At 40.7% G+C, this 13,152-nt stretch overlaps 1 protein-coding gene across 3 annotated transcripts in view; it reads left to right on the forward strand.

Annotated features, from left to right (window-relative positions):
- The window catches only part of FYN (FYN proto-oncogene, Src family tyrosine kinase), a 141,006-nt gene that overhangs the window by 44,036 nt on the left and 83,818 nt on the right, over nt 1-13,152 (forward strand). For all 3 annotated transcript variants that reach the window (XM_075268146.1, XM_075268147.1, XM_075268148.1), the window contains one exon: nt 1,895-2,002. The gene's annotated coding sequence lies outside the window, so the exon portion shown is untranslated. Of the gene's footprint in view, nt 1-1,894; nt 2,003-13,152 lie in introns of those variants that run through there.

The raw sequence follows: 13,152 nt of genomic DNA on the forward strand, positions 1-13,152 counted from the left end.
TTCCTCCCACATTTATGTAACATTATGGTGCCTTTTGCTCAATTTATACCTCCCTATTTTTTGCACACTTAAAGGGTTAGTCTGATCATTTAATTTTTTAAAAACTGTAATTTTTATAAATGACATAAAATACGAAACCGAAAAAAATAAATGGTAAAAAATATATATGACAAATCGTCAAATGGCAACACAAAAAACACGGGGGGAGATGTCGAGGGAAGGAGGAAAAAAGGGAAGGGGGAAGGAGTCAGAGACCTTGTAAGATACAATATGCCTCCCAAGATGACCACACAGCACCAAAAGCTTCCACTACAATGCTATGGACGTTCGTCATGCGAGCAATGAGCTCTGGACCAGTGGGAGGAGAGGTCTTCCTTCAGAGGGTTTTAGCGGCAGTGCAAAGGTATAGAAATATTTGGAGGTCTGCTTACCTAGGTCTTTGGGGAAAGATTAAGCAAATAGGTATAGGAATCCAAGGGGACACCCTGAATAAAAAGGGCATCAGTAAGCGATCTGAGTCTGGTAATTTAAAGTTATCCCTTATCAAGTGCATAGTGGGAGAGCTTTTTGGTTGATAGGGGTTCAATCACTGGGACCTCATAAATCAATAGAACAGGGGTTCAATCTACCTTCGCCTGAATGGAGTGTAAATGCTGAAGATAGTCTTGAGTAGTTCCATAGAGAATAAATACTGCTGAGACTGAAACCTGGTGCTCCACTGAGATGGGGACGTTAGTTTTTGTGATTGGTGATAGTTATTCTCTACCCAGTGCATAGGGGATAACTTTAAATAGCCAGAATTTCCCTTTAAGCTAATATGTACGTGGTTGAAGTTCATTGAACACATTAGCAGGATCACTTGTAAAAAGCCTTGTGGGTTTTTTTTATATCCATATTTTCTTGTTTTTGTTTTCATATTTGGCAGAATCCTTTTCTTTATGATCTTGCCTTAAAATTATATAGTTCCAGCTTCACTATCCTCTTTGGTATTGTGCAGTAGCTTTCTGCTTTGACCCATGACGTCCACATGTCATCAGTGCCGCACCTCCCAGGAGGCGACCTGAAGCGACTGCTTCAGGCGGCGCTATGCCAGGGCCTCAGGGAGGGCGGCATTTTTGGTTACCTAAGCCAGTCCAGGACAAGCTGTCCTGGACTGGCTTAGCACCGAGCGGTGGTTTGGGGAGGCCACTGGAGCAGCGCTGCTCCAGAAGCCTCCCCTCACGCTCAGGCAGAGAGCAGGTCCTCTCCGTGCCTGCTCTCTGCCTGCGAACGGCGCTAAGCCATGCCCCCTTCACTTCGTCACGCCCCCCCTGCTCCACCCCTCCTCCCGGGGGGGCGTCTTTCTGTAGTTCACCTCGGGCGGCGAAAGGGGTAGGTTCACCCCTGCATGTCATAAAAGAGAACATGGAGAGGAATGTTGTGATGGACAGTCCCTTTAAAACAGTTTTCTACTTGTACTGGTATATAAATTACATTACAAGAAATAATCACTTCTAGTGGTCAACTCTCATTTAAGACTCACATCCATCAAGTTCAACCTGGTGAACAGAGAATGTTAAAATATTAACTTTGGTTAGATGAATGGAAAACTAATAGGGATTTCTCTAATCTCCCATAAAAAGAAAAACAAATAGTAAAGTGGACAAAATATAGAATTGTTCTTCATTCCTCTTCAGTTTTGTTAACCTTCTCAGATAGATACAGTAGTCCACCCTACTGAAAGCCCGCATCAGAAACTGCAGGTCACCTGTATGGGTTCTTGAAGATTTTTCACAGTATGGCTCACACTATTTCAATATTACTGTAGCTGGTTTTCTTAAGTGTCGGTTTCTCTATTCCTCCCATTTTATTTTGTTTTTATGTAAGTATTGACATTTCTTTTTCACTCCCAAAGGTTTGTAAAGCGGATCTATCATGTCAACAGTGCGGGAGGCTGATATCTGACTTCAACACTAAGATCAACGGGAGATTTTTCCAGTGAAGACTTCATCAAATCTTCAAAGTAATTTCTTACTGTTTATTTTGTGCTCTGTTTTTTTTTTCCTTACCTTATGTACGTTTTCTAAGTGAATACAATAATAGTATTTATACAATTAGGACTTAAGGACAGGTCTGCTTTGACTATATGGTAGCCATCTAATTGTCAGTCTGTTACATTATGGGAGGTGCAAATAAAACCCTTAACAATAGAATAGAATACTACACAAATAAATATGTCCATAAATGACTTCCTTCTCATTAGCATTTTGGCTTCAATCCTTGTCACAGTTAGGTTTTTTTTTTTTTTTTGGGGGGGGGGGTTGTTTTTTTTGTTGTTTTTTTTAAACATTTGCAGCATTAAGGATTAAGAGGTTTTGTTTTGTTATTGAAAGACTAGCAGACTATACGCAAGTTTTACGGAAAACAATTCAACAGATCATAGAACGATTCTAGTGTGAATAGAGCCTTAGCTAAGTATAATTTAATCCTGATAGATGGTAGATAAATAGCCATCCATGGTTCTCTATAACTATCAATACTATATAGCTATAACTAACTATAACTATATAGATAAATATACTGTTAACATATATACTGAGAGGTGAGCTAGTGCAAACAGCAAAATTGCAATTGGAGAATTATTGCACCCATCAGTTCCCACTGAGTTTTTTGCAGGCAGAAAAAATCTGCTTCAGGAATTAGGAAATGGTATTTTGACGTGGTCTGTGGCATGACGTGGTTTTCTACGCAATTTTTTTTGGCTCCAGCACAATGTATGTACCTGGAAAATTCTCTTTATAAAAACACTAGCAGTTTTTGAAGAATTATTTTTCAAAAACCACGTAAAAAAATGCACCAAAAAAATGTTGTGTTTTTTCCGCCTTCCACTGACTTCAATGGGTTTTGGAATCTGCCTGAAGATAGAACATGTTGCTTTTTTTTTCCACTAGCTGAAAAAACCCGCTAGAGGAAAAAAACTGCTAGTGACTCCCTTTGAAATGAATGAGAGGCATTTTTTCAGGTGGATTTTGAGGCAGATTCTGCGTTAAAATCCTATTGCAAAAACTCAATGTGAACAGACCGTGACTAGTCTTAGCAACGCCAGTATCTTGTACCAGAGACAGAAGGCAACACTTACTTTCTGGCTGTGGTACAGGTATTGTCTTTTCTTACAGGCATGGCATGTATAAGACCACACCTGCCAAGTCATTGACCTGGGAATGGTACATTAGTTTTTTCAGCTGCCTTTTGTTAGAGTTCAGACTATGACCAAGGACAGTACACAAAAAGGCCACCAGCTGTTCATGACTGCCTTATACTAAACCACAACTTCCATACATATATAGTATACTGAGTCTTGTGGTTTTACCTCAGTCTGAAAGTAACAGGTCAAAGGCCACTAGAATAAACACAAGTGCTTCATCAGAAATCGGGAACTCGTCTCTGGGAAACATTTAAGATTCATGAGTTTCCAGCTAGTTTGGGTACAGTTTGTTTCTTTTTGGTAATGGGAATGTGAAGTCTTTCTGCCACATGTGATTTTCCCGGTTAGACTTGCCGATCTGTGTGTATATTTATGCAGAGGGAATAAAACCCATCATTCTGAAATGCTTCGAGAACTCTCTTGGCCTTCTGGATACAGAAACATTTAATTACAAAGGTCATTTACTTTGCACACTGAGGAATCAGATAGCAAACATTACTTTTTTTTTAGGCTACCAGTAATGAACGTCTGTCGCCAGCCAAGCACTTTTGTGTTAGTGGATATACCTTGCTGTTCTTTTCAGTAGGAACATACGTCCAGAGTCTTTCAAACCAGTTTTGTTTAAATGGCTCTACAGGAATGAAAACAATGTGAGCGACAGTAGAAGCACGCAACGGCACCTGAATGTTTAGAGTCTTTTACCACTTTTAGTTTCAGTGTGTCAGAAAGCTGCAGAAAATTAAACAGGAAAACTATGACTCAGATTTACTGTAGAGTCCCAGTATGTCACAGACTACAAAATTGGTATTTTCTAGAATTGTAAGTTTTGAGACATCCATATTATTGCGACCTCTAAAAACAAACTCTTCTTGCTGTAGTTGTGCAATGAAAGATCGAAACTAAAGTAAACTCCAGATTATGAAATCATTATGGCACATGCACATGTTGCAGCCGAATTCCAGTCACCTACAGTCAGTGGCATAACTAGGAATGGCAGGGACCCACAGCAAACTTTTGACATGGACTTTTCAGACCCCAGAGTATATTAATCGGAGACCCAGGGGAGGATAAAAACTTAATAAACACTGTTAGTTACCTCTCCTTGGCTGCGGCACACTCCCCACTGATGTCAACCATCTTCACTGATGAAAGGGACGTCACTTGAGCCAAGGCTTGCATCGCAATGCATAATGACACAAGCCCTGACCCACGTGACGTCTGGGATTGTCAGGTGGGCGGTATCAGGCAGGCAAGGACCAACCAGTTAACAGTGGAGAGCATAATTTTGCTGAAACTAACAGAAATGTAATCTCTGAAATGGTGGACGCCACAGAAAAAATTCCAACTCCACCAGAATCAGTGGATAAGAAATATGCAAATCTAATCTCCTGGATGGAATTAGGAGAACAGAGTGCACTCTGTACACCACCCTATAGAGGGCAGCATCCTTAACATCATGAACGACTCAGTTATAAAGTCTTTTAATCATAATGTGGATTTAATTGCTAAATCAGTATTTCTGTCCCAAAAAGAACAGATTCCCAACTATGGACAGTGCTGTTTCGGCCTATTGGGCCATCCTCAGCATAGTGTAGGGATACTGATTTAGCAGAGAGAGACTATAGACCAGGGTATGGGGGCACTCGTCCACATTAGGGAGAGTGTTTGCCTACATAGGCAGTACGGAGACTTACAAGTCATTCCTGCTCCGCTAGGGATTATGGGTAAAAAATATGCAAATCTAATCTCCTGGATGGAGATTAGATTTGCATATTTTTTACCCATAATCCCTAGCGGAGCAGGAATGACTTGTAAGTCTCCGTACTGCCTATGTAGGCAAACACTCTCCCTAATGTGGACGAGTGCCCCCATACCCAGAATCAGTGGAGCAACACTTATCATATAATGCAAAGAGTTGGAGTTGGTGGGATGGCCAAAGGTCCTCTTTAAACCTTCAAGCATTATGAAATCTCTGGTTGTCCTGTATAGCTGACTAGTATATAACTATATACATGCACACATACTGAATTGGCCTCTAATTAGAGTCTATAGCTTTCCTCAGTAACCAGACAGGCATGCAATGAGGCTGTCTGCTAATATGTTTCTTCCTGTAAGAGGAAGTGAGTAAGATTCTTTCTCACTGCTAAATATATGTAAAAGTAAATGTGCGATTTGCACTAATAGCAAAATACAAATAGCATATGATCCCTGGCTCAAACTTTAATGATGTAGGCTGATTTTCTGAGAAAACATTACAGTGTAGAGTGCATATAATGGATACTAGTATTTTGTCTTAATGGAAAAAGATCAATGGTTTATTTTCACATTGATACAAATGGAACCGTAAAATAGAAACCAAGCACCATCTAATAGTAAATTATACTTGTCGTAGGAGAGTGCTGTCCATTTGGCACATGTCTGATCGACATCTAGAGTGCTGGTCAAAACTGACAGGTATGACTAGAAGTAGATCATATTAAGTTTTGCTCCTAGAGTGACCCTTCAGCCATAATCTGTTCCCACAGTTCCCTCATTGTCCTACTGAATGAAGGTTAACCTAAAATAGGGGCTAGATGGATGAATGGTGGTATTACTACAGGATCGAACCACACACTGTTTCCTTGTTTTCTGTTATCAGGAGACACATATGTTGTCACAATAGTAGAAACAAGGCAATAGGAAATTTTGTAAAGTTTTATTTTTTTCATACATCAGTAGCACAGGCGAAAGGGAACAAACTTGTAATATGCTTTAATAAAGAAAAATGTCTGTCTTTAGCTACTACTTCTGACTTTACTTGTTCTCTGAGTGAGTATGCTCCATACTCTGCCCATGAGTATGCTCCATACTATGCCCATGATACTCTGCCCATGAAACCTCTAACGCATTTCAAGGTACTCTACCTCTTAGTCATAGCTTGACTAAGAGGTAGAGTATCTTGAAACGCGTTAGCAGTTGTTTTAAATGGATTCTACCACTAAACTAACATTTTCTCTAATTACCACGTCGGAATAGCCTTAAGAAAGGTTATTCGTCTCTTACCTTTAGATGTGATCTCTGCGCCGCCGTGCCTTAGAAATACCGGTTTTAACCGGTATGTAAATGAGTTCTCCGCAGCATTGAGGGCGGGCCCCAGCGCTCAAACAGCAATGAGCGCATCGCCATTGCTGCCCAAGAGCTCTTTCCAGCACTGCCTCTATCTTCACCATTTTTGGGAGTCCGCTCTTGTAGTTCAATATAGGAGCCTACTGCGCAGGCGTTGGAAGTTGGACCGCGTCGGAAGACAGAAGAGGTGGGGTTGTTGGTGAAGATGGAGGCGGCGCTGGAAAGCGCTCTCGGGCAGCAATGGGGACGCGCTCATCGCCGTTTGAGCATCGGAGCCTGCCCTCATTGCTGCGGCAAACTCATTTGCATATCGGTTAAAACCAGTGTTTCTAAGGATTGGCGCCGTGGAGACCACGTCTAAAGGTAAGAGACAAATAGCCTTTCTTAAGGCTATTCCGACGTGGTAATTAGAAAAAATATTAGTTTAGTGGTAGAATCCCTTTACAGGGGCTCTATCACTGGGAAAGTCATTTTTAACTAATCACATCCTTGCATAGCCTTTAGAAAGTCTATTCCACACTTACCTTTAGTATGTAGATTGCCTCAGTGGTTTCTGATTAAGTCCGTTTTTATTCATATGCTAATTAGACTACATCGTGCACTCCTCTCCTGTTGTTTCCTATGGGAGGCTGCTGCTGATGATGATGACTCAGCTTCCTGTTTGCCTCACACACATAGGAGATAATAGGAGAGAGGAGGCTGCTGGGAACTTCCTGTACTGGCTGGAAGCTCATTAGCATATTAATAAAAACGGACTTATTCAGACACCACTGAGGTAATCTACATACTAAAGGTAGGTGTGACATAGCATTTCTAAAGCCTATGCAAGCATGTGTTTAGATAAAAATGACTTTTCCCAGTGATAGAGCCCCTTTAAGCACTATGTATGTTTTTTTCTAAACTTTTTTCACCTTTTTTTGTACTTCTTGTATTATGAACTACAATTTTAATATGGATAATTAAAAGTTAAATTTTAAGAAGCCCTTGGAACGGTGCGGACTATTTCCATTTTTTGACATTTCTCAATTGAGATGAGAAGGGAAACAGATCTAAAACTGTCTACAGAATTAAATGAAAGAAGAAAATTGTGTCTCAATAGTTCAGATGTCTCTCTGTTCTCCAGGTGGTTTACAGCAGAAGGGACCAGGGTATCTCTAAGGTTTCTGCAGAACTTTTCAATTCAGGAGATTGCAAGAAAGCAATTCTCCAAATAATGGTTTATTAATTTATTCTACAAGGTACTCTAACTGTAATTGAACTCAGGAGACCTGCAAAAGTATGAAGGAAACCTTTAGGCTAAAATTCCCCTTAGTTGAGACATATTCCACAGAAACTGTAAGGGCATGTTCACATGACTGTAATGGAAAAAAGAATTGACATGGCAGTTTCTATATGTAAACTGTGTTGGGTAGTTACATTTAGCTCAATTGAATGGATCTTATCAGCCTTCGATTTAACTGCAGTTCAGATTGTAATTCAGAAATTGTATTTCTACTGTGGATTTTCTTTCAAATCAACATTTGATCTTTCAGCTTCGGGATTAGCTATCTGAACATGCCCAGAAAGTGTTTTTCAGGCTTGCACAGTATTGATCTAAAGCCATTTTTATAGGGTTACTACTTTTTCTGGAAAATAGATATTTCTTGAGAGAACCTGGTCTGAAAATTCAATGATTAGCGTTCAGGATAGAAATGTCATTTTATGACATGTCACACATAGCAAAAGGTACAGTATACTTGTAATTATGTAATGGGTTGTATACTATAGGGCATGGTGAGTTAATAATTCTGCAGAACCAGACGTAGCAATTGCACTCAGTGGATACACATTGATTTAATGGGAACACTGCAGTATGTGGGTTTTCTCTGCATGTGAAACAGGCATTTTCTTGTGGTGTTTTTTCCTTAACAGGGACTCTTAGGGCAACTTAACTCAGAGGACCGAACAACTTAAAGTGGATTGTCCAAACTTACAAAGCCCTTAAAACCAATCCTATTTAATGTAAGTTCTCAGGCCTCGTTTACATCTGCGTTTGTAATCCGTTCGGGGGAGTCCGCATGGGGACCCCCCCAAACAGAATACCAAGTGCAGTGAAAGCAAAAGGACCCCATAGACTATAATGGGGTCCATGTGCTCTCTGCACGGTTTCCGCACGGAACATGGGAGACAGTGTATATGTCAGCCATAGGGAGGCAGGGACTTGGATCTTGAAAACAGCTATTTAGTACAACGATATACACTGTCTCCCCAATATAGACAATATACACTGTCTCTCTTGTCTGCCGGAGGCTCTTCTGTGAGGAGGCGGAGTCTAAGATCGGACCACAGCAGTCTCCATTGTGGTCCGGTCTTTGACTCTGCCTCCTTACAGACCAGCCTCCAGCAGAACCAGCGTTGATTGGCCGAATGCTGGACACTGGCCAATCAACGCTGGTCAATGCATTCCTATGACAAAAATGTCAGCTCCCTCGTAACAGCAAGCTGCCAGCTCTCCTGACTAGCAAGGACGAGCCTGCTGCAGAACCAGCGTTGATTTGCCGCAGGCTCGTCTTTGCTAGTCAGGAGAGCTGGCAGCTTTCGGTTAGGAGGGAACTTACTTTTTATCAGTGCAACTGCAAGCGCTGTGCTGTTAAAGTGCACGGACCCCATAGACCCCATAGGGTCCGTGCGCTTTAACTGCACAGAGCTCCTCCTAAACACTCTCCTCCTGCTACTCGTGGACTTGGTGACTCTCCTTTAGTCGAATAGTGGTTTCCCCTGAAACAAGCATTTTTCCCATAGACTATAATGGGATTCGATATTCGATCGAGTAGTCGAATATTGAGGCTCTACTTGAAACGAATATCAAATCTCGAATATTTCACTGTTCGCTCATCTCTAGCTGCTACTGCTATCATAAGGCTTTGGGCCTGTATGATAATGCCCCAGCGGTCTCCCACAGATGTCTTTCACTGCGGACCAGTCATGTGACATTTTCAATTACTGTAATGACGTGAGTATAAGCCGAGGCGCACTTTTTCAGCACAAAAACTGTGCTGAAAAACTCAGCTTATACTCGAGTATATACGGTATGTACAAGTAACACTTCCATCGATTTTGTGGTTTTACAATGTGTTAGTACATTGGAAGACAGGACAATATCTCTAGCACTGCTGTCTTTTAATGGCTACTTAGATGCTGTGAATAGACTAATTCCTAGTTTATCCTCTTTACTCGCCCTTTTACATTTGAATGAAAACTCTATTTATATACATGTATCTTAAAGGAGTATTCTAACTATTCACTTCTATCTCATGCTTCAGGATAACAATCACACTTTGTTTTTCCAAAGCTTAGATTGAAGACTTTCACATACATGACCGGCTCTTCTTGCATTCTCCCCTCTTGGTGGCCACTTCTGGTCAGCTTGAATTACAAAAGAAGCCTCTTGAACTCCCACCCATGAGACATTTATAGCCTGTAGAAAGCCTATACTCCTTTCAGATAGAGATTGTCTCTGTTGGACATTTCTTCTTGATCTAATTGTTCATTTGGCAATCCAAGAAATACTAGGATTCTTAATTCTGATACTTCTCTAAATGTGTCATATTTGGTAAACTATACCACAAATATAGGCAGTACGGAGACTTACAAGTCATTCCTGCTCCGCTAGGGATTATGGATAAAAAATATGCAAATCTAGTCTCCTGGATGGAATTAGGAGAACAGAGTGCACTCTGTACACCACCCTATAGAGGGCAGCATCCTTAACATCACGAACGACTCAGTTATAAAGTCTTTTAATCATAATGTGGATTTAATTGCTAAATCAGTATTTCTGTCCCAAAAGGAACAGATTCCCAACTATGGACAGCGCTGTTTCGGCCATCCTCAGCATAGTGTAGGGATACTGATTTAGCATGGTGAGAACCTATAGACCAGGGTATGGGGGCACTCGTCCACATTAGGGAGAGTGTTTGCCTACATAGGCAGTACGGAGACTTACAAGTCATTCCTGCTCCGCTAGGGATTATGGGTAAAAAATATGCAAATCTAGTCTCCTGGATGGAATTAGGAGAACAGAGTGCACTCTGTACGCCACCCAATAGAGGGCAGCATCCTTAACATCATGAACGACTCAGTTATAAAGTCTTTTGGGACAGTCTTTTGGGACAGAAATACTGATTTAGCAATTAAATCCACATTATGATTAAAAGACTTTATAACTGAGTCGTTCATGATGTTAAGGATGCTGCCCTCTATAGGGTGGTGTACAGAGTGCACTCTGTTCTCCTAATTCTATCCAGGAGACTAGATTTGTATATTTTATACCCATATACCACAAATAGTTTTAGTTTTTGTACTCTCATACGGTTTATCACACACAGCTATATTAACTAGCTCTTGTGCTCCACAATAATTCTATTATATGCTTAAAATCTAGTCCTGCTAGGTCTGTGATGGTGGAACCGAGGTGGAGTAACCATTAGTATACCTGCATTTCAATACCAGTAGTGTAGACAGTCATGCAAAATCTACTATGTAAGGCTGTCCCACATTGTGGAAACGCAGATTTTTTGTTACAGATATTCCTGTTTTTGGGGTTTTTTAAGCCAAAGCCAAGAATGGCTAACAGGAGCAGAAAATATATAGGAAGTACTTATACATTCTACTCGATTCACTCCTGGCTGTGGCTCAAAAAAACCAGCAAAATCTGGAACAAAAAAATATTACGTTTCCACAACCTGGGGCCTCAGCTTAAGGCCTCTTACAAACGATCTAGATCAGTGTTCTATTTGGATTTTACCAGCTAGCACACTGACCCACCTATTTCTGTCGGGCCAAGCACACGTCCGTGTATTACATGGTTCTGTGCACAGGCCAACAGTTCAGGTTGCAAAACTGAGGACAGGTCCTATTCCTGTCTGATTTTACAGCCATGCTTCTGCGATCCCTACTCATTGAATGAATAGGACCACGTAAGCACGGACGATGCAAAGGTGGCACATGGATGACATCTGTGTGCCACCCATGTACCGGCCATACAGTTCAGTAATGGCCAGTGGCCCACACAGTCGTGTGCAATTAGCCTAAAACACAAGCTGTAATTTTTTCAGTTATGGGAACACATACAGTATATACATGTGTGTAATACTTGTCGCTTACATTGATTGGAAGATCATTAATCATTACTATATGTCACTTGAAAATGATCTTACCTGCATTAAAACAATGTGGCTGACTTATGAGATTTTTTGTAACAAATTTATCAAAATGTCTCCCACTAGTTAATACATTTGTAGAGTTTCTGTAGAAGGAGAGCCAAGAGTTTGGTGTATCTTTTAAGACAATCCTTGGTTCTCATCTGCATTTGGTAATCCGTTCGTGGAGTCTGCATGGGGACCCGCCAAACAGACTACTGGAATGCATTTGCAAGTGGTGTGCCGTGAATGTACACGGACCCCATAGACTATAATGGGGTCCATGTGCTTGCTGCGAGATCTCCGCACGAGTCATGCGAACAGGAAAGTAGAATTGTGAAGTACTTTCCTGTCTGCATGTTCCTTGCGAAGATCTCGCGGCAAGCACACGCATCCCGTTATAGTCTATGGGGTCCGTATGCATTCACTGCACACCACTTGCCAATGCGTTTGGTAGTACGTTCAAGGGGGTCCCCATGTGAACTCCCCCAAACGGATTACCGACGTAGATGTGAACGAGGCCTTAGAAATGGAGATTGCTTGTGCAATGAAGAACACGTTGCAAAAACATTAAATCTCTGTAACTGAAGAGCACGTGGAATAACAACATTTGCATTTTCAGGGATCTGCTTTCAAAATTGTATTCTTGAGAAATATCACCATGTGTAAATAGATTGCTCAAAAAAAAATATCTTCCAAAAATTAATTATCGGGATGTCTGACTGATTAGGGCCAAAGTCTTTACATATGAACAGAGCACAAGACAAAAACAATTAACAGTCCTTTAGTAAATCTTAGCGTCAGCTGTTCCACATATAATCTGAAATAAACATCCTTTAACTCTCTTTTGTGTGTCATGTCAGTGCTGCCGTACCATCTGTCACACAGAGACCCACATCTGGGTGGAAAAAATATCAACTGTTGCCTAATAGGATAAAAGATCTTAGCTATAGAAATTCAGCAGCGCTTAAAGGAAAATCATCATAAATAATGAGCCCTTTGAAAATCCATATGAAAGGTGCTTGTAAAGAGTTTGACTTACTTCGTATAATTTCCATTCCAGATTTACATATATTCTACTTTTTGTATCATGTACAGACCCAGAACACAACATCTGGTACATTGATCTTTGCTCGTGGCCATCTCTTGCACAATACAGTATGTAGAAAGGGGGGTATCATTTATGAAATGGGAGGCTATTAATGCTAATGTACAGTAGATGCATTGAGACATTTGCCCCAATGATAATTAGATTTGCTAATAATATCATACTGGTGAATTGCTATAGGGGGTGCAGAGGTGGCAATCGCTACCAAGCTCTGGAACCTCCACATGTAGGATGTACAGTGCACAAAGTCCTGGCACAAGATTGTATCAGTCATGGTATTTTGTTACTTATGGAATTCTCTTGATTCTTTTCTTGTTTCTATTCTGATTTCTCTTTGCTTGGTACTATGATGATTTGACCTGATAGATATTACCAATACGGTGGTGGGTCAATTTCAGCTTTGTTCCAATTTGATCACAATATTGAGGAAATATGTTGGGGATGGAACATTGTGTTCTCAAGTCCTGTGGATGACAGACTACCAATAACCCAAAAATTGAGTCCTGTAATTGAAAAGTACAATCCACTGGGCTTTTCCTAGAATATGGCTATTGAATAATACAGTTCACTCATAT

This window comes from Leptodactylus fuscus, chromosome 3 (genome assembly GCF_031893055.1).
Source record: "Leptodactylus fuscus isolate aLepFus1 chromosome 3, aLepFus1.hap2, whole genome shotgun sequence".
In the NCBI taxonomy this organism is placed as follows: Eukaryota; Metazoa; Chordata; class Amphibia; order Anura; family Leptodactylidae; genus Leptodactylus; species Leptodactylus fuscus.